The following is a 21,101-nucleotide window of genomic DNA, read 5'->3' as shown; positions in this document are numbered from 1 at the left end:
TAGTAAATAAATAAATACATAGTCTTAAAGATCTAAAACACGAACACCCTGGAGGAAAGGCAAGACAGGAGAGATATGGAGGAGGCGAGTCTCTTTCAGCTTCTCGATGCCATCAAGTAAGTGCTGCACCATACAGAACTGGTAGGCAACGAGGCGGGCATTAGGCATCGAGCTTTGGAAAAACCTTTTTGCCAAAGGTGTCCAACAGCCTGGGATCCTTGCCCGGTGGGACGCTAGTAAAGATCCCGGATTTCTTTGCTTGCTTGAGCCCTGATTCCTCTACAACCAATTGACGTGCTAACTGCACCACTGGGGTTTGCTGAAATTTGCGCCTAAGGTCTAGCTTCCTGGCCGCCGAGGGGGCAGGATGCTGGATTCCCCCACATTCTTGTCTGTAAATCCTGCAGGATTGCGTGCACCCAGGATTACTGTGGGCTTGGCTGGAGTCTCCAGGATTCACAGGACACCAAAGACGTCAGGGCGGGGATCTTTGTCGTTTCGCACACCGACACCCAAGGCCTTTCCCAATTTATCCAGGAACTTGGAACAGGAGAGGTCTTCTGATGATGTAGAATGCCCCAGAGGATCAGGCAGGGGGGTCAGAGGGGATCCTAGTTGATCTTTCTTCTGATTCAAGGGGCAAGACAATACTGACTCAGGATCCCAATGATGATACAGGCAATTAGGACAGCGTTCTCGGTCACCTCCAAGGGAAATATTCCTGGGGAATGTCCTCCGACTAGCTGGACTCCGGAGCAAGAGACTGGTGGGGACTAGATTTCCACGCTCTAGATCTCTGATGGGACATTTCTTGGCATGGAGGTGAGAAAAAGTACCTCTTGAGGGAACTAATCCAACACCCTGGACAGGAGAAGTTGAAGAGTTACCCTCCTTATCCGCAGCTGCCAAGGAGGCAAAGACAGGACCAGCGGAAGCACTAGGCACCACCTAAAACACCATCATTCTAGGAGTGGCCTGGGGGCAGCATCTCCTCCTCCTCGCCTGCGGTACAGCCCAGAAGAGCAAGTGATGTAGTGGGCCCATACATGGGAAGGATGAAATACAATCTGCCTTATGAACGGGAGATTGCGGCTTCGGCTGGCATCGGTGAGGAGGCCTAGGAGCCATCTCATAGTGCGATCAGGAAAAGAAGAGAAGCTGAGCCTCCCCACATTCAAGAGAAGGAGCGGTGCCAAGCACGGTCAGCAGGAGAAGCAGCAGTTGCGCACCCCCCTGGTGATTATGAAGAGAAGCAGCAGTCCCACGCCATTCACCCCCACGCAGTGAAGATCAGAGGAAGCACCGGAGCTGCAAGCAGGTAGGAGCTGAAGGCAAAGCACTGTCAGCCCCTGTAGCCCGAAAAGAGAAGAGTTCTAAGGGCTGTTGAGGCTGAAGGAGGAGGCTGCTCCGGCTGCCTTATGTGCTTTCTGGAGGGGAGTGTGAGTGAGTGAAAGTCCACTGAAATGTGCTGTTGAGGGGCTGATGAGGCAGCGAGTCAAGCCAACAATAACGCTGGACGTAGAAAAATTTGAAATAGACTAGTAAGAAAAAATTAAAGTTCTGAGAAAATGGGTAAATGTTTGTGCGGCAGCTCGTAAAAAAAAAAAAAAAAAAAAAAGCCTGAGGGGCTCACAAGGCAGTTCTGGCACAGGAACGCCTGCACATGCTCAGTAGAGAAAAAGTTGCAATGAGCTAGGAGAGAAGGTTCCGTTCAGCCCTGGATGACATCACATGTCATGGCTATTTCAGTCCTGCCTGTCAGCGGAGAACACACACAAAACAACCAACTTTGAATCAAACTAATTATTCACACACACATTAATCCTTTCTAACAGTGGCATGGAAACTTTCCAGAACCGCCAAATGGCCCAGTTCAAGCAAGGAGACTTTTCGCCAGCCCTGGGTTCTTTGAACTTCCATCCCAATGTTCTGTGGTATTTGTAAGTCCCCGCTTCAGCATTTGAGCTCGGCACTGCAGGTACCAGAATGCATCAAGGTGAGATTGTCAGAAATCCAGGGCTGACCTAACGTCTCCCTTCTTGAACTGAGTCGCTTTGCAGCTCTGACTTTAGTTACCCTGCAACGTTTACCCAGCCCGGCCCCTTCATGTGTGAGCCAGATTGCGTTATCCTGCTTTCCCCCCCCACGTAACCACGGTACGGTCCCTACTGGTCAGGGTTGCTGCCTCACCCCAAATCAACTGAACAGGCTGATCTGGTCATGATGCTTCCTCCTTTCATGCACAGATTCATAGTTTCATTTCATTTCATTACTGCCCAAGAGTTTCTCAATGAAATTCCGAACTACATATCCCAGCATTCAAAGAGAAAAAAAAACCAAGACCGGATCTGCCTGTTCAGCTGACCCGGCTGAGGTGGTAATGCTGCTTCATCCCATTCAGTGCAGCCATTTTAGTAACCGCTGTGGTCAGTTTTAACAGCGAGGATGCCGTGTTTCTGCTCTCTGGTGAGGCCTCCCAGCCTCATGGTGCACTCCCTGCCAGAGATTTTGAGCCAGATTCTCTTTTGGGCTCTTCATCCAGAGGAGTGAAGGCCCGTGAGCACCACTCTACCCCCCTCGGTGGGAGAGACCGGCGACAGCACCCTCTGAGAGAGATTTCGATGGCTGAAGATGTATCCAGCTTGATCCGTAAAAAGTATTTTTTGGACAACTGCTTTGTGGGGGAGATTATCCGACTCACCCCTCCCCACCGTGATGCAGAGCTGAGGTAGCTCGAACCCCTCCTTTCGACTTTTCCTGAAATAGAAGGTGCAAGACTGGGGGAGACCCCCCTCCCCCCAGTCGGATCTCTGCTTATGGGACCGACGACGGGCTGGGGGGTGTCCAGGAATGACACGGATTCAGGTCGGTGCTTGAGGGGGGGCCCCCTTCAATAGGACACCCAGTTAGCCGCTGGGCTAGCTTTGTGCACTTACCACCCCCGTGGGAAGCTTCACCCCCAGATGCCTGAAATTAAGGACACCCGCCTAACAGGAAACTCACCCCTGGACCATCGGTCAATATTATGGGTGGCGTGGACTTTCATTGAATTATTGCGAAATCAGTAAACTTTATTAATACACCCGGAGTTTGGCCCTGCCTGGTTTGTCCCAGCATCTCACCCCTTGGGATGAAGCTGCTAACTACACACACGGGGAAATAACACCCCCAGTGCCCGGCGAGAGCGTCCCTCCCCTCCCCAGAGAGGATCCACCCTGGGGCAGAGACGTAAGCACGGGAGAAGCGCAGGCCGGATGCAGAAATAAGTGTAAGTGCCAGTGGGACGGTGGGTCAGGGGTCGGAATTTCAGTATTTCAGGGGGGGGACGGGACGACACTGCTCTGCCCCCCACAGGTATCTGAGGCAGTCCTGCCCGTGTTTCTCTCTTGCTTTCTCTCTTGCCCCCCCTTCCCATCACCACCTCCAGCGCAGCCATCTGGGGGGGGGGGGGGGTGTCTGTCTCCCCCACCCGTGCCGGCGTAGGGAAGAGGAGAAGCGGAAGGAGAAGACCAGGAGGAGGGGGAGATGTGGCGTCCACGGGAGACAGAAAATGGAGAAATTAATAAAAAGGCCAAATACTGTGACAGCAACCAGAAAGGAAGAGAGCCAGAAGTGAAAGGGAAAAGACACAAAAAAAACCCAACTCAGCAAGGTGACCAGAGAGAGAAAAGATGTAGAAAACTAGTGGATTCTCATGGCAGCTAAATCTAACACTTATTCTCCTAGCAAGAAAACAGAATCCCGTTTTACACCGATTCTCCTGTAAATAAAATGTCTGTTTCAGTCACACCCCCATTCTGTGCATGCAACATCCATTCACCACATTTCCCCCGCCAAAGAGGCCTCAGAGGGGCAGGAGCCCAGCATTCCAGGGCCTCTTATCTGCGTAGAAATGTCCCCTCTCCCTACATCCCACCCAGCTCCATCCTGCAGGGAGAGCGAGAAAGAGTTGCTGGAATCCACTTTGCAGCCTGAGCGCCCACACCAAGAGGCCCAGCCCAGGGCATGCGGCAGGGCTTCCTTCACCCCAGGGCACGTGTAACAGCAAGGGAGCAAGCTGCCCGGGCACAGAACACATTCAGCATGGGTACCAGCCGCAAGGCAAGAGTATAACACACACACACACACACACACAGAGACACACACACACACACAGAGACACACACACACACACACACTCTAACATACACACACTCTAACACACACACACACACATACGCACACACTAACACACACGCACACACTAACACACACATACACACACTCACACACACAAACTAAAACACGCACACACATACACACTCACACACACACAAACACACACACTAACACACACACACACACTAACACACATACACACACACACTAACACACACATACACACACACTAACACACACACACACTAACACACTCACACACACACTAACACACACATACACACACACACACATACACACACTAACACACATACACACACACACTCATACACACACACACTCACATATACACACACACTCACACACACACTAAAACACACACACATACACACTCACACACACACAAACACACACACTAACACACACACACACACACACACGCACTCTAACACACACACACACTCTAACACACACACACACACACACACACACACACTAACACACACACACTAACACACACATACACACACACACTCGCACACACACACTAAAACACACACACACATACACACTCACACACACACACACACACACGCACACACTCTAACACACACACACATACGCACACACTAACACACACGCACACACTAACACACACACACTAACACACACATACACACACTCACATATACACACACACTCACACACACACACTAAAACACACACACACACACACACTCACACACACACTCACTAACACACACACACACACTAACACACACACACACACTCACACACACACAAACACACACACTAACACACACACACACACTAACACACACATACACACACACACTAACACACACATACACACGCACTAACACACTCACACACTAACACACTCACACACTCACATACACACACACTAACACACACACACACACACACACACATACACACTAACACACACATACACACTCACACACACATACACACACTAACACACACATACACACACTCACATACACACACACTCATACACACACACACTCTAACACACACACACCCTAACACACACACACACACACCCTAACACACACACACACACACACTAACACACACTCTCTGCCCCACCATGCAGGGGTGGCTCAAGGCAATCTACTGCCTGAAGTGAGGCAGCCTTCCCTTCCCACAGGGTCAAACCAGCCAGAAGGCAAGGCGGAGTCTCCCTCTTGCAGTCTGACCCTTTGGCTGATTTGAAATGCTGGGGCAGGCAGGAGTAATATTTTTAAGGAGAAGGCAAACCTGCCACACTCCCAGGAACGCTATCACCTGACTCCCACCTTCTCCCAGCCTGGGTGCCTTGGGGGAAGTGAGAGACGGGTGATTGGTGGTGGGTCTGTTTGTGGTGCACACTCCGCAAAGCTGGTGGAAGGGTATCAGGTACCGCAGACGAACCTTACAGCCTTGTCCCCCTCATTCCTCATGGCCCTTCCTACACACAATCAAAAATTATGCATTTATTACAGAATTTATATTAAAAGGGGCATTTAAAACACAGTTTCCTGAGGTAAAAGTATCACATACACTATGTACATTTACATGCACTGCTCAGGTGCCAACCAAAAAACCCTGCAAAAAAGTAAAACAGACACTTGGAACCCATATGGTATTAGGCCTATTGTAACATGTGTTGGATAAGAACATAAGAAATTGCCATGCTGGGTCAGACCAAGGGTCCATCAAGCCCAGCATCCTGTTTCCAACAGAGGCCAAACCAGGCCACAAGAACCTGGCAAGTACCCAGGCCCTCAGAAAGCCAGGAATAAACTGAATTACAATATAGTAAACCTCCCGAACCACAACAGCACCAAGTGCCAGCACTCAAGCAGTAACAAACCTACTTATGGAAAGACAGCACTGCAAATATTATACCAGGCCCTAAAACACCAATACGCCTCCCATTAGGAAGCTAAAATAAGTCAGGCTGCTATAGGTCCCTACACAGAGGCTACAGGTTAGCAGATACCTCACCTCTGTCACATATGCACAACACAGACAAACCTTCCCCACAGTGGCGTAGCCAGAACTGATTTTTTGGGTGAGCAAAAGGTTAACATGGGTGGGTTATAGGCATGCAGGTCTGAGGCCTACCAGTTGTATTCTTATTGATAAATAATGCCATATACTGCAGCCTAGAATGGCTTTCTAAGTCGTTTGCAACAGCCATTATGCATCATGCATGAAACCTTAAAACATTTTACCTCAATTATTTCAAGCACTTACCAGCATTAAAAATTATTTATTAATCTGTATTAATTTATTTTATATTTATTGCAGTTTAAAAATGCACAAGGATATCATGTGAAAAGCAAAGAAAACAAACAGGTCCAATCAATCATGTAAGAAAACAAAATTAATGTATTCTTTCGTGAATCTTCTTTGCGGAAACCCAGAAATCATCATAAATGGAATAAAATATAATTAATCATCAGAACAGGTGCAGAGCAGAGCTAGGACAATTCATATTATAACTAACATGAAAAAAAAAATTTCAAATTCTGCTGTCACCTCAGCAAAAAATAACCCTCCACTGCTATTTTATGAGGGTAACACAAACTCTTGCAAAGAAAGATGTCTAGAACTTTTCCATACAGTCACAGCGCTGACTCTCAGGATTCAAATAACAGCAACCTTAAGAAAAAGCAGCAATGCAAATTCTACACCAGGCCCTAGAACATTAATACATCACCTACGGGAATAACAGAACAAGCTGGACTACTACTACAGATAAACTACATGCGAGCAGAAATACCACACCTCAGTCACACACACACACACAGGCAAAACAGAGACTGATCTTTACCTAATAAAGAAATAAGAGACCACAAATTAGAAACAGAAACATGCAGATAAAACCAAAATAGAAAGCCTGAGAAACTAAAATCTCTGAACTGAGGAAAGAACAAAATACAAAAATATAAGAAATGCACATTCCCAAAGATGGCATATTCCAATTGCTAACATCTCAAAATAATTTATTTTTTACCTTTGTTGTCTGATCTTTGTATTTTTCTAATCAGTTGGTCCAGGTCTCTTTTTTCCTACTTTTCCCTTGTCGCTCATTTCCTAATTCCTTTTTAGGGTCTCTCTTCTCGTTCTGTTTCTTCTTCTATTGTCATCTTCTCTTCCTCCCTCACAAAGACACTTACAAGTTCACTTTCACATTCATACTGCAAGGAAGGAAAACCTGAAATTGAAGGCCCCGACATTGAAATATGCAACCCCCAAGATGGCGGACCCACGAAACAACCCAAGGAGGAAATATCCAACTCAGATCCTGAAGCGCACATCTCCTCGGATGTGCCTACCAGAGCGAAGTTCCGAAAATGGTTTGCAAGCTTGAGGAAAGAGATAAAAACATATCGCCAAGAAATGCTTGAGCACATGGATGAGAGGCGGGAGGAAATGGCGTCCCTAGGCCATCGAGTGGACGACATGGACACACGCCTGGACTGCCAGATCGAAACTACCAAAACCCTCAACATAGCTTGCATGGATCTCCAAATCGACAAGCCAAGCTCGCTGACTTAGAAAACAGATCTCAAAGGAGCAATTTACGCTTTCGGGGGATCAGAGAACCTGAGGGAAATGAGATCTGCAGAACATTAATTACCCGATTTTGTCGATTCCTCCTGACACCGCCAAATACAGAAGAAGCATCAGATTTACCTGATATAAAGCTTGTCAGAGCCCACCGGGCCCTACACCCAATCGGTGCAGAGACCTCGTGGCACGCTTCCACGACTACAGCCTGAAAAAACTGGTGGCGCAAGCGGCAAGTAAACAAACCATCTGGCAATGGGAGGGCCAAGATATCTCCATCTTTGCAGATCTTTCTCAGGCCACCCTTCAAAACCGGAAAGACTTTAGGGCAATCACCACCTTCTTAAGGAAAGGCAACACCCGCTATAGGTGGCTGCATCCATTCAGGATCTTCTTTTCGATAGATGGAACCACATATAAGTGACAAGCTCCAGAAGAGGCATTGCCAAGCTTAACACTCAGGGGGCTTCACCAGCATCCGAGCACCAACCGAGGCCGCGAAACCTGTCAATTCAAGAGACGCACCAGCAGCGAGGCAGAGAACGGGGAAGCGCAACAGCAGGCTACACAGGCACTCAGGAGGTTCAGCATCCAGCCAAGGAACAACCTGACACCAAGTGCCTGGACCCTGGAACTTCATTAGGTACCTACAGGCAGCCCACTAAACAAAGGGCACAAGTATGCAGGATTGATGACTTTTCAACTATATGCGGCATTCGATTTAATAACTAAAACGTTTTGTAGTTAAAAATGTAGCTTTATGATTCATGACTTTATATGGGAGAATTCGGGACACCACTCCGCCGATGACCAATTCCTCCATGTCAGGGCGTGGTAATCAGTCGCCGCTTCCTCCTGCCGCCCGGACATGAGCTACGACCGCGCCATCACCGTCTTCTCCCCGGACGGGCACCTCTTCCAGGTGGAGTATGCGCAGGAGGCCGTGAAGAAAGGCTCCACCGCGGTTGGCGTACGAGGAAAAGAAATAGTTGTCCTTGGAGTTGAGAAGAAATCGGTAGCTAAACTCCAGGATGAGAGAACAGTACGGAAGATCTGTGCCCTTGATGAAAATGTCTGCATGGCTTTTGCAGGCCTCACAGCTGATGCCAGGATAGTTATAAACAGAGCCCGTGTAGAATGCCAGAGTCACAGGCTGACCGTGGAAGATCCTGTCACAGTGGAATATATCACACGTTACATTGCCAGCCTTAAGCAGCGCTATACCCAGAGTAATGAGCGCGGACCCTTTGGGATATCTGCCTTGATTGTAGGGTTTGACTTTGATGGGACTCCCAGGCTCTTCCAGACGGATCCCTCTGGCACGTACCACGCGTGGAAGGCTAATGCCATTGGCAGAGGAGCCAAATCCGTGCGAGAATTCCTGGAGAAAAATTACACTGACGAAGCTATCGAATCGGATGATCTCTGTATTAAACTCGTTATCAAGGGTCTTCTTGAAGTTGTACAGTCAGGGGGCAAGAACATAGAACTAGCGGTCATGAGAAGAGATCAGCCACTTAAGATCTTAAACGTGGAAGAAATTGAGAAGTATGTTGCAGAAATTGAGAAAGAAAAGGAAGAAAATGAAAAGAAGAAACAGAAGAAGACAGCATAGCTGCATTGTATTTTGGTGATTTTAGTTCCCTGGAAGAATCCTTCAGTTACTCTCAACCTATCTAAGTTCAACACAAGGACATCAAATGTTCACTTTGATTACCATTTAATTCAATTTTGTATAATTAGTTGACTCTCTTGACAATGTTATTTAATGTTGCATAATTGTTCATTGTTTTATGTAATGCCTTTTTAGCAAGTTTCTTCTTGTTCTATGTAAACCGGTTTGATTTGCATCTAATGTAGGAAGATCGGTATATAAAAACCAAAAATAAATAAATAAATAAATAATCATCCATGCGGAGGTTACTGCGGACCAGTTTCAAGATGGGGGAAGGGGAGTTAACTCAGGGGTCGGTGAATGCTGCTGCTGTTGAGTAGAACTTGTATCCGCTAAAATGTGTGTGACTCTCCTATGGTTAAACCTAACTTTTTTCCTCTTACAGCTTTCTCCTGGGTCATACCTAGGTTCACTCCATATCATAAAGCGGGCATACGGGGTAACAGCTTTATCTTTAGTAGATGAGGAATGTGGTAGATTTACATCATTTGCGAGAACCTTTACCCGACTAAATGACATCATTCCGTTTACTTTCCATTAATGCTAAAGGGCTTAATTCTCCACAGAAGAGGAAGCTGTTATCCCGTGACCTTGAACTTAATAAAGCTGACATTATACTCATCCAGGAAACACACCTATCCCGTTGCTACGAGCTTCTGCTCTACTCTCCTAGATTTCCCTATCAATTCTTTACGCCCTGTAGTTTATCTGCTGAGTATACAGGGGTGTGTATATTGCTCTCCAAAGATTTTATCTGTGAATGTACTCTGTGCATATCAGACTCACAAGGGAAATACTTGCTTCTACGTTTATTAATTAATGGTCAGGCCTATACATTAGTAATAATAAAGACCGGTCTGCCTTTTTTCAAAAGCTACACCAAACACTCCTCACACATAGTTCTGGACCTTTAATCATGGGCGGCGATTTCACTGTAGTCCTAACTAGTAGCCCTTATTATCTGGGGAGTCCACAGAGACAGATTGATATCCTACTGCTCGCCATAGATGCCGAAAAGGCATTCGATATGGTCCGTTGGCCATTCTTATTCTCTATGGGCTTTGGTGTATTTTTCCAAAATTGGCTTAGATCTCTTTATCGTGAGCCCAAAGCCTTTCTTAAAATCAACGGAGGCTACTCCGATGCTTCTGAAGTGCAGAGGGGAACTAGGCAGGGCTACCTCCTCTCACCCCTTTTATTTGCCCCGTTTCTGGAACCACTCGCCATTGTCGTCAGAAATGACCCGCTTGAATCTGGATTTCAATTTGGCAATCAGTCTTTCAAATTAACCCTATTTGCAGTCGACATCTTATTCACTATTACTAAGCCACACGCCTCATTGATAGCCATTGAATCCAACTTAGATTCTTTCAGTGCGGTGTCTGGCTTCAAAATCAACTGGGATAAAGTGGAGCTTCTTAATGTTACCTGCAATGCACAGCTAGAGTCTCACTTAAAATCGCAACACCCTTTCAAATGGGCTCCACATAAAATTAAATACCTGGGCGTCCGGATTGGTAGAAACTTAAATGACCTCTACCTATTAAACTATGCTCCTTTATTCATGAAAATCAAGCAGGACTTGGATAAATGGGAGCGCCTTCCTCTAACATGGCTGGGCAGAATCTCCACAATTAAAATGAATATTTTACTGAGGTTCCTTTATTGTTCAGACCCTCCCAATATTGCTTCCCAACTCCAAGCTAAGAATCTGGCAAAAGAAACTTCTGTGTTTTATATGGAGACACAGGCCGCCCAGAGTAGCACGATCGGTCTTATACCAATCCAAATGAAACGGGGGCCTAGGCGTACCTAATTTATTACGTATTATATAGCTGCCCAAATCAACCAGTCATAGACTGGTACAATACCAAAACGGTGAAACACTGGGTCCAATTAGAGCAGTTTTGGACGAAAGATATGCCTCTTCAGTCTACCTTATGGCAACCTCTCTGCTCTACAATGGCTCCCACCACAAAACACACCTTAAAGCTTTGGTCTAACTGGAAACATTGGCCAGTGGGTTCAACCTCATATTTCCACTAATCTTTTCTATGTCATAATCTCCAGTTCACTCCTAGTGTACCTGCTCAGTCCTTTAAAGCTTGGAAGAACAGAGGACTGTTTCTTACTGAACATGTTTGTTTAAATGGAAAGATGATCTCCAATCCACATATCAAATCCCACATTCAGAATTTCTATCTTACCTTCACATTAAACGTTTTATAGGCGTACAAACATGCAAAATCCCTTTTTGAAGGTTATTGTTCACAGGCTGACCACATGAGGGGTTTGATTTCTAAGATATACGTACTACTGAATGCTAATCAAAGGGACAAACCAACCCACATAAGAGCTTGGGAACAGGATTTGGGAATATTGCCCTCAACGGAGGATTGGCTCGCTATTTTTCAACCAATCAAAACATCTTCGATATCCTCGCTGATGATAGAAAACAGCTATAAGTTATTATTTAGATGGTATGATAGTCCAGAAAAGCTCCATAAGATATTCCCTCAACTGAGTGATTTGTATTGGCGGGGGTTGCTCCTCTTTAGGATTATTTCTTCATATGTGGTGGGACTGCCCGTAGGTGCAGTGCCTGTGGCAGCAGTTATCTACCATATCACAAAAAAATATTGAAAAGCGCAATCAATCTGTCAAAGGAAATAGCATTATTGAACTTTCCGGCTCCGGCTGAAAATCCATCCACCCAGACTCTAATTCAGCAAATTTACATCGCCGCACAAATGGAGATTTATTTATTTTTATTTATTGCGTCAAAGTGGAGGCTGAGCTATGCCCCTACGACCCAAGACGTGGTGTCCCATCTGTAGAGAGTATATACTATGAACCAACTCACGGTGGCGAAGCACCACGAGCTTGACAGATTCTCTTCAGTCTGGGATCCTTACTTAGCTTGGAGACTTCAGCTTCAACAGGACCCAAGTCAACTTCAGATCTTAAGGTATTAGGATTTTCCTTCAAATATGATGATAATCTTGGGGGTCACTAATTGTCGAACACTTAGCGGTGAACCTACTGTTGTAAACATATTTCTTCTCTTTTTTTTGTTATTGGCAGCAGGGGGAGGAAAGGGAGGGGGAAGGGTTATTGGGAATAAGTAAAATTATATTTGCAGTCAATGTACAATGAAAGCCAAATTATGTTCTCTGACAATTTAAATGTTTATGTTACCTTGAACAACAATAACAATTGCAAAATGAAAAAAAAGAAAAAAAAAGAATTTGACTGTCATTAACGAAGTTGCGGAGTTGGCAATCTGTCAGAAGTTCTCCGTGAGGAGTTAGCAATCTATCAGAAAGCTCTGTTGTTAAAGCTGGTATTAGCAATCTGTTATAATTTAGAATAGTTGTGGGTGGATCCTTGGACCAGTGGCAGGTGACCACGCCTTCAGGGGAAATCCCAAGAGGGACCACTGGTCAGGGTTAGTGTAGGAGACAGACACACACGAGTTCTTTTATTAGACAATATAGTAAACCACCAGAGGTGGCAGTAGTGAGCTGGAAGCGCCCGGCTGGGCTGTAGTCCCTCAGATACTGGAACAGCGATCCCAGGGTGGCTGAGCTGTAGAGAGACTGAGTTATAGTGAGTAGGCAGGGTATGCAGAGCTCTGGAACAAGTCCTTAATGGTAACACTCACACAGTAGTCTTTTAAGGCAGCCCAGGAGATGGTACACATTAGGCCCTCGAGGAGCGAGTACCTGGGCCCAGGGAGATAGATGGAAACTCACAATGTTGTAAGCAGCGATGACTTCGTAGCAGAAGTGGTATTCAGGAGCAAGTCCGGGACGTGGGCCCTCGAGGAGCGAGTTCCGGTTCCGGACTGCGACCTGAAAAGAAAAAGGGAGAGCGAGGCTCCCCGAGGAGCGAGTACCTCTAGTGAAGTCCAAGGAGGCAGAGTAGCTGGGTTTGCGGAGAGCGAATCCCATCCGCAGCGACCAGGAGGAAGCGAACCCTTGCTAACTCGTCTTGTTAGCGAAAACGGAGACCTTAAATATCTGGAGCTGGTGACATCATCTCAGGGGGTCGCCCCTGAGGTTCGCGCCGCCAACGCTGGTACAGCAGTCGGGCGGCACGCACACACCCTTAGGCATCTGGTCAACATGGCGGCTTGCGGCGTCGAGCCGGTCCGGGAACGCCGGAGGAGGACGGCCTGGAGACGCCACAGCAGGTAGCCTTCCATCAACCCCGGAGGGAATCGCCAATGAGGAAAGGTGGGCGGAGCAGAGACGTCGGACAGCGACGGACACAACATTGACTTCATGCAGTTTCCGATTCAGTTTTGGTCTGCAGGTTTCTCTCTCTACTTTATGGTCTCTTTATTCTATATTTGGCATTGGGTCTGTCTGTGTTTTGCAGGAGCAATCGAGGTGAGAGATTCTGTTAGTGTGTAGTTCCGATAGCAGCTTGGCTAGTTCTGTTTTCCTAATAGGAGGTGTATTGGTGTTTTAGGGCCTGGTGTAATATTTGCAGGGTTGTTAATGTTTGCATGCTGGCAGTTAGCGCTGTTTTGGTGTGAGAGATTTGCTTAGTTGTAACTGTAATTCAGTTTATTCCTGGTTCCCTAATACCCTTGCACTGACCGTGTGCATGAAGAAAGTTTCTGCTGCCCCACTAAATCCACGACAAGCTCGGCATGACTGGAAATCAAAAAGTCCCAGGTATGCAGAGTGAGGAATTTTTCCGTCCTTATTAGTTTTAATTATTGTTCATCATCTCCCCCCCCAGTGGCCCTCTGGCTCCCAAGTCTCATCCCCAGTCCCCAGTGGTTCTCGAGCTCTCATTCCCTTGCAGGTTTTCCAGTACTAGAATTAATGTAAGAACTGGATGAAAAAGATAGCATAAACATCTAATTAACATTTTATGACCTGGAGTCAATGCTGAGACTTTTAACCCTACTAGAAGGTTGGAGGATCTCAAAAGCCAAATGTCGGCAACAAATCTTCTGGTACACCACCCACTTCAGCAGTCCCCCTGCACCCTTGCATCAGGCGAGACTGAAACTGCACAGACGAAGACTCACAATGCACTGCTCAGGGGGCTCCGAGCATATCTGGGAACTCGCTGGATTGGGCCCGCAGGCACTGAAATTCTAAAAGAACTGCCGGGGCAACGCCGCAAAACTCTGCCCGCTGTGGCAAAATCAGCCCGCACGAGCCTTGGAAGAAGAAGAAGCCTCACAGGCGAGAAGGAAGAAAAGCATCAGTCACTCAGCTGAAGGAAGAGGCGCATCAAGCCACATGCGCTGGGAGGAAGAGAAGCAGCATCAGGCCCACGCAGCCGGAGGAGGAGGAGCAGGAGACCTCCCGATGAAGAAACAGGCAGCATCTGCTCCCCCCAGCAGAGGAGGAAGACAGGGGGTCGGCTGCGTCGGCCTGAAGAAAGAGGCGGCTGCTGCCCTTGCTGGGTTCCGGGGGAGGGTGACGAGAATGAGTGAGCATGTCTGGCAGTGTGAAGAAGGAAGAGAAGTGAGCATGAGTGAGCAAGGGTGTGTGAATGAGCATGGGTGCGAGAGCGAGTGGGCATGTGTGTGGAAGAGAGAAAAATAGAGAGAAGTGAGTGAGTGAGGATGCGTGTGATAGTGTGTATGTGGGAGAATGAGAGGAGTAAAGGTATAAGTGAGCATGTGAGAATGTGTGAGAGAATGAGGAGAGGGAGTGTGTGAGAGAGGGCATGGGTGCGAGTGAGAGTGGGCATGTGTGTGTGGAAGAGAGCGAGAGAGAGAAGTGAGTGAGCGTGCGTGTGAGAATATGTGGGAGAATGAGAGGAGTAAAGGTACAAGTGAGCATGTGAGAATGTGTGAGAGAATGAGGAGAGGGAGTGTGTGAGAGTGGGCATGGGTGCGAGAGCGAGTGGGCATGTGTGTGTGTGGAAGAGAGAGAGAGAGAAGTGAGTGAGCATGCGTGTGAGAATATGTGGGAGAATGAGAGGAGTAACAGTATAAGTGAGCATGTGAGGAGAGGCAGTGTGTAGGAGTGGGCATGTATGTGTGTGAAAGTGAGCGTGAACATGTGAGCAAGTTTGTAAGCATCCACCCCTCCCCCGCCCCAATTCACAGTAATCTCAGTGTGACTGAAAATCAAACGTTCCCAGGTATGGCTCCGAGAGAGTCCGTGCCATGTGGAACTACACAGCCCCATCCTCTTCTCCCAGGGAACAAAGGACTCCTGATCTGTTAAATCGTATTATATTACAGTCTGCTCCCTCTCCCCGCAGATTATCTTGAGAAGTCTGCCCTTCACCCTATATTCCCGGCTGGGTAACATACCTAGTGCTGGGGGGGGGGGTCTCCTTTTCACCCCTTTGCTGTTTCTTCCCCCACGACTGGGACATGCACAGCCGGCGCAGGAGCCGAGAGCACAGAGAGGGAGGATCTGGTCTTATTTTAGATCATCCGTGATAAAGTGAATGTTCTGGCTGGCACCCAGGAACGGCGAAAACAACAGCGGGGCAGACCTGCTCAGGCCAGGGCGGGGGACCCCGAGCCCCCCTCCTCAGCCACGCTGTGGCAGAAGCTGAGAGAATCAGCACGGGCTGCGCCGCAGTCCCACGTCCCTGCGCCGCAGTCCCACGTCCCAGCGCCGCAGTCCCACGTCCCTGCGCCGCAGTCCCACGTCCCTGCGCCGAAGTCCCACGTCCCCTGCGCCGCAGTCCCACGTCCCTGCGCCGAAGTCCCACGTCCCTGCGCCGCAGTCCCACGTCCCAGCGCCGCAGTCCCACGTCCCTGCGCCGCAGTCCCACGTCCCTGCGCCGCAGTCCCACGTCCCAGCGCCGCAGTCCCACGTCCCTGCGCCGCAGTCCCACGTCCCAGCGCCGCAGTCCCACGTCCCTGCGCCGCAGTCCCACGTCCCTGCGCCGAAGTCCCACGTCCCTGCGCCGCAGTCCCACGTCCCTGCGCTGCAGTCCCACGTCCCTGCGCCGCAGTCCCACGTCCCTGTGCTCTTCCCGCGCCACCAGAGGAACCCCTTCCAAGGCAGAGCTGTGGGCAAAGCCCCCGTCCCGCAGCTTTCCCCAGGCACCGGTGTTGGACAGGTCCATCAAACCTGTCCATATCTCCGGGGCACCCCATGGCTCCTTTCCACGCAGGCATAACGTGCGCCCAGAGAGGCGACGTGGCGCGCCCGCAGCTTGCTGTCTTTCACCCCGAACGGGCCCGCTAGGTTTCCTGAGGAAGAGAGAGCAGTGGAAGAGATCATCCGGGAGGGAAGCGTGGCCTTGTACTCTGTGTGCAACAGGCACAAGGCGTGCCAGGGCAACTTCCCGTCTTCCAGCACAGGCTTCCTGCGAGAGGAGCAGCCGCCTCTGGGGTCCTGCTCTCTCTCTCTCGCTCTCTCCCTCCTTCACTCAAATACAAACCCCTCCATCTCAATTCCAGTGCCTCTCCCTCCCTCCCTGTACCAGGTACAGACCCTCCCTCCCGGTCCTGCTGCCTCTCCCTCCCTCCCTGTACCAGGTACAGACCCTCCCTCCCGGTCCTGCTGCCTCTCCCTCCCTCCCTGTACCAGGTACAGACCCTCCCTCCCGGTCCTGCTGCCTCTCCCTCCCTCCCTGTACCAGGTACAGACCCTCCCTCCCGGTCCTGCTGCCTCTCCCTCCCTCCCTGTACCAGGTACAGACCCTCCCTCCCGGTCCTGCTGCCCCTCCCTCCCTCCCTGTACCAGGTACAGACCCTCCCTCCCGGTCCTGCTGCCTCTCCCTCCCTCCCTGTACCAGGTACAGACCCTCCCTCCCGGTCCTGCTGTCTCCCTGTCCCAGACACAGATCCTCTCTCTCCCTATCCCTCTCCCTGCCTAGAGCTGGCACTAGGGGCTGTCTGTACTGTGCATCTCCACAGGGCAGCAGCTTCCGGGGCGGCAAGGAGCAAGTCCTGCCCGCCGCACACTCAGAGAAGTGTCGGCACTTGTAAGCACTTTGTTTCACCGTTGTGTGCACCTGTACAGCCGTCCTCATTGCTAAGCTTCACCCCGGCTTTAGTTCTGTGTTTTAGGCTTTTTGGAAGGTCTTTGACTCGCTCTTCGTCTGTGACTCTGGCAGTACCCCGAGTCGATCACTTTCAGTTCTGTGGCACTGGGTAGGGGGTCGGGGAGTCGGGCGCAGGTAAAGGAGGGGGTGCGGATTTTGTTTCTCCTGAGAAAGGAAATGCGCGTAGCGCGGCTAATGCATCATGAAGTGCCTTTCTTCTCTTCCCTCCGCCAGGCACAGTCATTGGCAACGAAAGGGGATCAATTGCAAAAGATTTAGGCTCCTGGAGATCCATAACTCAGAGCCACTTAGATACAGAATCACAAGTTAATCCATCTAAGTGGCAAATTGTGAATATTCCCCGCATATCTGGAGTCTGCTGGAGACGTCATTTGGCTAACTCGAGTTGTGCCTGGGGGCAGGTCTAAACATTATCTGAGGAATGTTATCCCGGGGAGCTTTAACCTTAACTGGTTTAAGGGCCAAACTGCGGGGTTTAAAAAAGGATGAGGGGCCTAGTGCCCCTCCCCCCAGCTCCACACGCTAGGCCCAGCCTGCGGCCTCCCTCCAAACTCTGCCTCCAGAGAAGTGAAAGGTGCCGGACTCTGCTCCCGGGGCCACCAGAGTCTGAATGGAAAGTTTGCCTGCGGGGCATCAAGCACACGCAGCTCTTTAGCCCGAGCACAACGCCAGCCCTGCTGCTTCTGCCATCGCTGGGGGGGGGGGGGGGGGGGGGAATACGCCTGACGTGAAAGTTGAGAAGGGCAAAAGGTAAACAATGTTTTCATTTTTCTTATCTTGTGTGTATTTCTAATTCTAGCTGTAATCCCTGGGTGCTCTTCTTGTAATTTTGGGGTGGTGAGAGGAGGGGGATGTGTGTGGATGGGGCGCTGGGCACCCTGTACCCCGCTTCTCTCCTCTCCACCCCCATCCCGTCTTCCTGAATCCAAACCTGGGCTGTCTGCGCGGGCATTGTAGAGTTTCTGCTCAGCGCCAGGAGGTAAAGTCGCCCTCCTCTTTTCTGATCTCCTTCTCTGGACTCCCCTAGCTCCTCCCTGATGCCCTCGTGGGCAGACGTGGCTCAGGCTGTGGGGTACTCACCATCTGCAACGCCCCCTCTGCCCAGACCACCCCATGGCAGGTCACAGGCCTCACCTTCAGGCACCTCTTGTGGAGGCCCTGGCAGGAGACATCAGCGACCAAGGGGAGGGAGGGGAGGGCACATCAGACACCATCAGTAGGGGCTAAGGGGCAAGGCGCTATCGTCAGCGCCGGTGATGGTGGGGGGCAGCAAATATTGAAACTGCACTGGGCAGCCAGAAAGCTTGCACCAACCCTGTCCCTAATACAGACCCTCCCCTTCCCCGTTCCACTCCCCACCTGTCCCAGATACAGAGCCCCATCTCAGTTTTGCTGCTTCTCCCCCATTCTCTACCTCTCTCCTCTCAATCCTGCCTCCCTCTCTCAGACGCAGACTCTCCCTCTCAGTTCTGCCCCATCTCTCTCCTTCCCCGTCCCACATACAGATTTCTTTTCCAATCCTAATACCTCCCTGCCCCAGATGCAGCCAAGGCTTCCCAATCAACCTTAACTTTGATCCGTGATCCGTTCCGAGTTATACCCCCGGATGGTCCCATCCCAAGCGCCCTGGTGCACTCGGCACGGCTCTTCTCTCGGTACAACCGTGGGATTAAGATGACAAATGCAACACTTCTGCAATGGTGTCCGGGCTCCCCTTTCCTTTCCCCTTGTCCAAATTAAACATTCCTGGCCACTCCAGATTGTGCTCAGTTGCTCTTTAAGCTTTGGATGTTGAAACATTTCCTTTACCCGGTTTGGAAGAATAGGGCACCACCAAGACAAAAGGAACAGTTTTTGGCCGCGGATTCATTCCATGGATTTGCAGAGGGCCTATCACATTTTCATAGGACAACACTTAGAAATGAAGGAGAAGACAAGCCTTGCTGAAAATTCCTCTTGTGTTTTGAACTTCTTTGACCTTGTTCAAAGTCATCAGTATGTCTCTGGTAACGACCAAACCAGTGCCCCCAGACTTCCAATTCAGGTTTTTACCAGGTTTTCTGCCAATGACAGGGGAAGGATATCACCTCTTGCACCCATCTGCTAATGACCTTTTGCTTGCACAGAAAGACTCTCTGTGCCAAGCCAATCAACAGCTCCGATTTTAAATGGTATTGTCCAATAGGATTCTCAGGCTCCAATAATCCCTCCTCCCACTTTATTCACCGTTTCACTATTCTGTGCCCCAAGTGCACAGCTTTCCGTTTACCTGCTCCAAGCCACAGGGGCCACTGGCCAACCCATTCCTCCATGCCCTTCTCCCCCCACCCCTCCAGGACTGTACTGTACCACCAATTATGGTCTCATCAGGAGACATTTATTGTTAAATCCCTTAGCAAGCTAATGAAGAGCAGGGGGTTCAGTACGGATTCCCAACATCCATCCCGTGCCTTGATCCCTGTTCCATCGGTGTCTGTTTGCCTTAGCAAAGTTCAAATACGTAGCATATACAGTTCCCAAGCCCTCAATCTGTCTCTCCATTACCTACTTCAAAGACATTTAGTAGCTTCATTTGACCAAAATCAGTCTGCACCTCTGCAAAAAAACACCCTCATTATCTGAAATCATTCCTTCCTTTCCTTTCATTATGCTTCAACATTTTCAAACTCAAAAAAAAGCATGACAGCAGGCAGAGCACTAACAACCCATGAGAAAAGCTGAAGCCATGCCGCCCGACAAAGGAAAGGGCTTGGAGTATAACCTCTCACTGTCGTCAACAAAAGGCTTTCTTTCCGAATAGGCACCGTTGCCAAAACGTGGGATCCTTGTGAAAGGCAACAGCAAAGCAGCAGCGCGCGCACTGCAAACCCACAACGTGCTCATCCGTCCACAACCCACCCATAAAAAAAGAAAATCACCCGACACATCTACGTTTTGACTAAAAAGCGTCGTGGTCTGTACCAATCAGAACTATGCAACAGCAATCAACCAAAACACAGATACGACAGACGGAAAATCCGGCTCGGTATAAGATACTATGCAACAGCAATCAACCAAAACACAGATACGACACATGGAAAATCTGGCTCGGTATAAGATACTATGCAACAGCAATCAACCAAAACGCAGATACGACAGACGGAAAATCCGGCTCGGTATAAGATACTATGCAACAGCAATCAACCAAAACGCAGATACGACAGACGGAAAATCCGGCTCGGTATAAGACACTATGCAACAGCAATCAACCAAAACGCAGGTACGACAGACGGAAAATCCGGCTCGGTATAAGACACTATGCAACAGCAATCAACCAAAACGCAGGTACGACAGACGGAAAATCCGGCTCGGTATAAGACACTATGCAACAGCAATCAACCAAAACGCAGGTACGACAGACGGAAAATCCGGCTCGGTATAAGACACTATGCAACAGCAATCAACCAAAACGCAGGTACGACAGACGGAAAATCCGGCTCGGTATAAGACACTATGCAACAGCAATCAACCAAAACGCAGGTACGACAGACGGAAAATCCGGCTCGGTATAAGATACTATGCAACAGCAATCAACCAAAACGCAGGTACGACAGACGGAAAATCCGGCTCGGTATAAGATACTATGCAACAGCAATCAACCAAAACGCAGGTACGA

At 49.2% G+C, this 21,101-nt stretch overlaps 1 protein-coding gene and 1 pseudogene across 3 annotated transcripts in view; one reads left to right on the top strand and one right to left on the bottom strand.

The window, feature by feature from the left end:
- The window catches only part of LOC115096355 (KN motif and ankyrin repeat domain-containing protein 1-like), a 92,691-nt gene that overhangs the window by 70,180 nt on the left and 1,410 nt on the right, over positions 1 to 21,101 (bottom strand). The window contains exon 1 of one of the 3 annotated variants that reach the window (XM_029610826.1): positions 15,732 to 15,802. The exons of the other annotated variants lie outside the window; for them this stretch is intronic. The gene's annotated coding sequence lies outside the window, so the exon portion shown is untranslated. Of the gene's footprint in view, positions 1 to 15,731; positions 15,803 to 21,101 lie in introns of those variants that run through there. 3 annotated transcript variants of the gene reach the window in all.
- LOC115096356 lies at positions 8,608 to 9,568 on the top strand (annotated as a pseudogene).

The sequence above is a fragment of the Rhinatrema bivittatum genome, chromosome 8 (genome assembly GCF_901001135.1).
Source record: "Rhinatrema bivittatum chromosome 8, aRhiBiv1.1, whole genome shotgun sequence".
NCBI classification, from domain to species: domain Eukaryota; kingdom Metazoa; phylum Chordata; class Amphibia; order Gymnophiona; family Rhinatrematidae; genus Rhinatrema; species Rhinatrema bivittatum.
The sequence above is the reverse complement of the archived record's forward strand: the minus strand, read 5'-3'. Positions and strand labels throughout refer to the sequence as shown.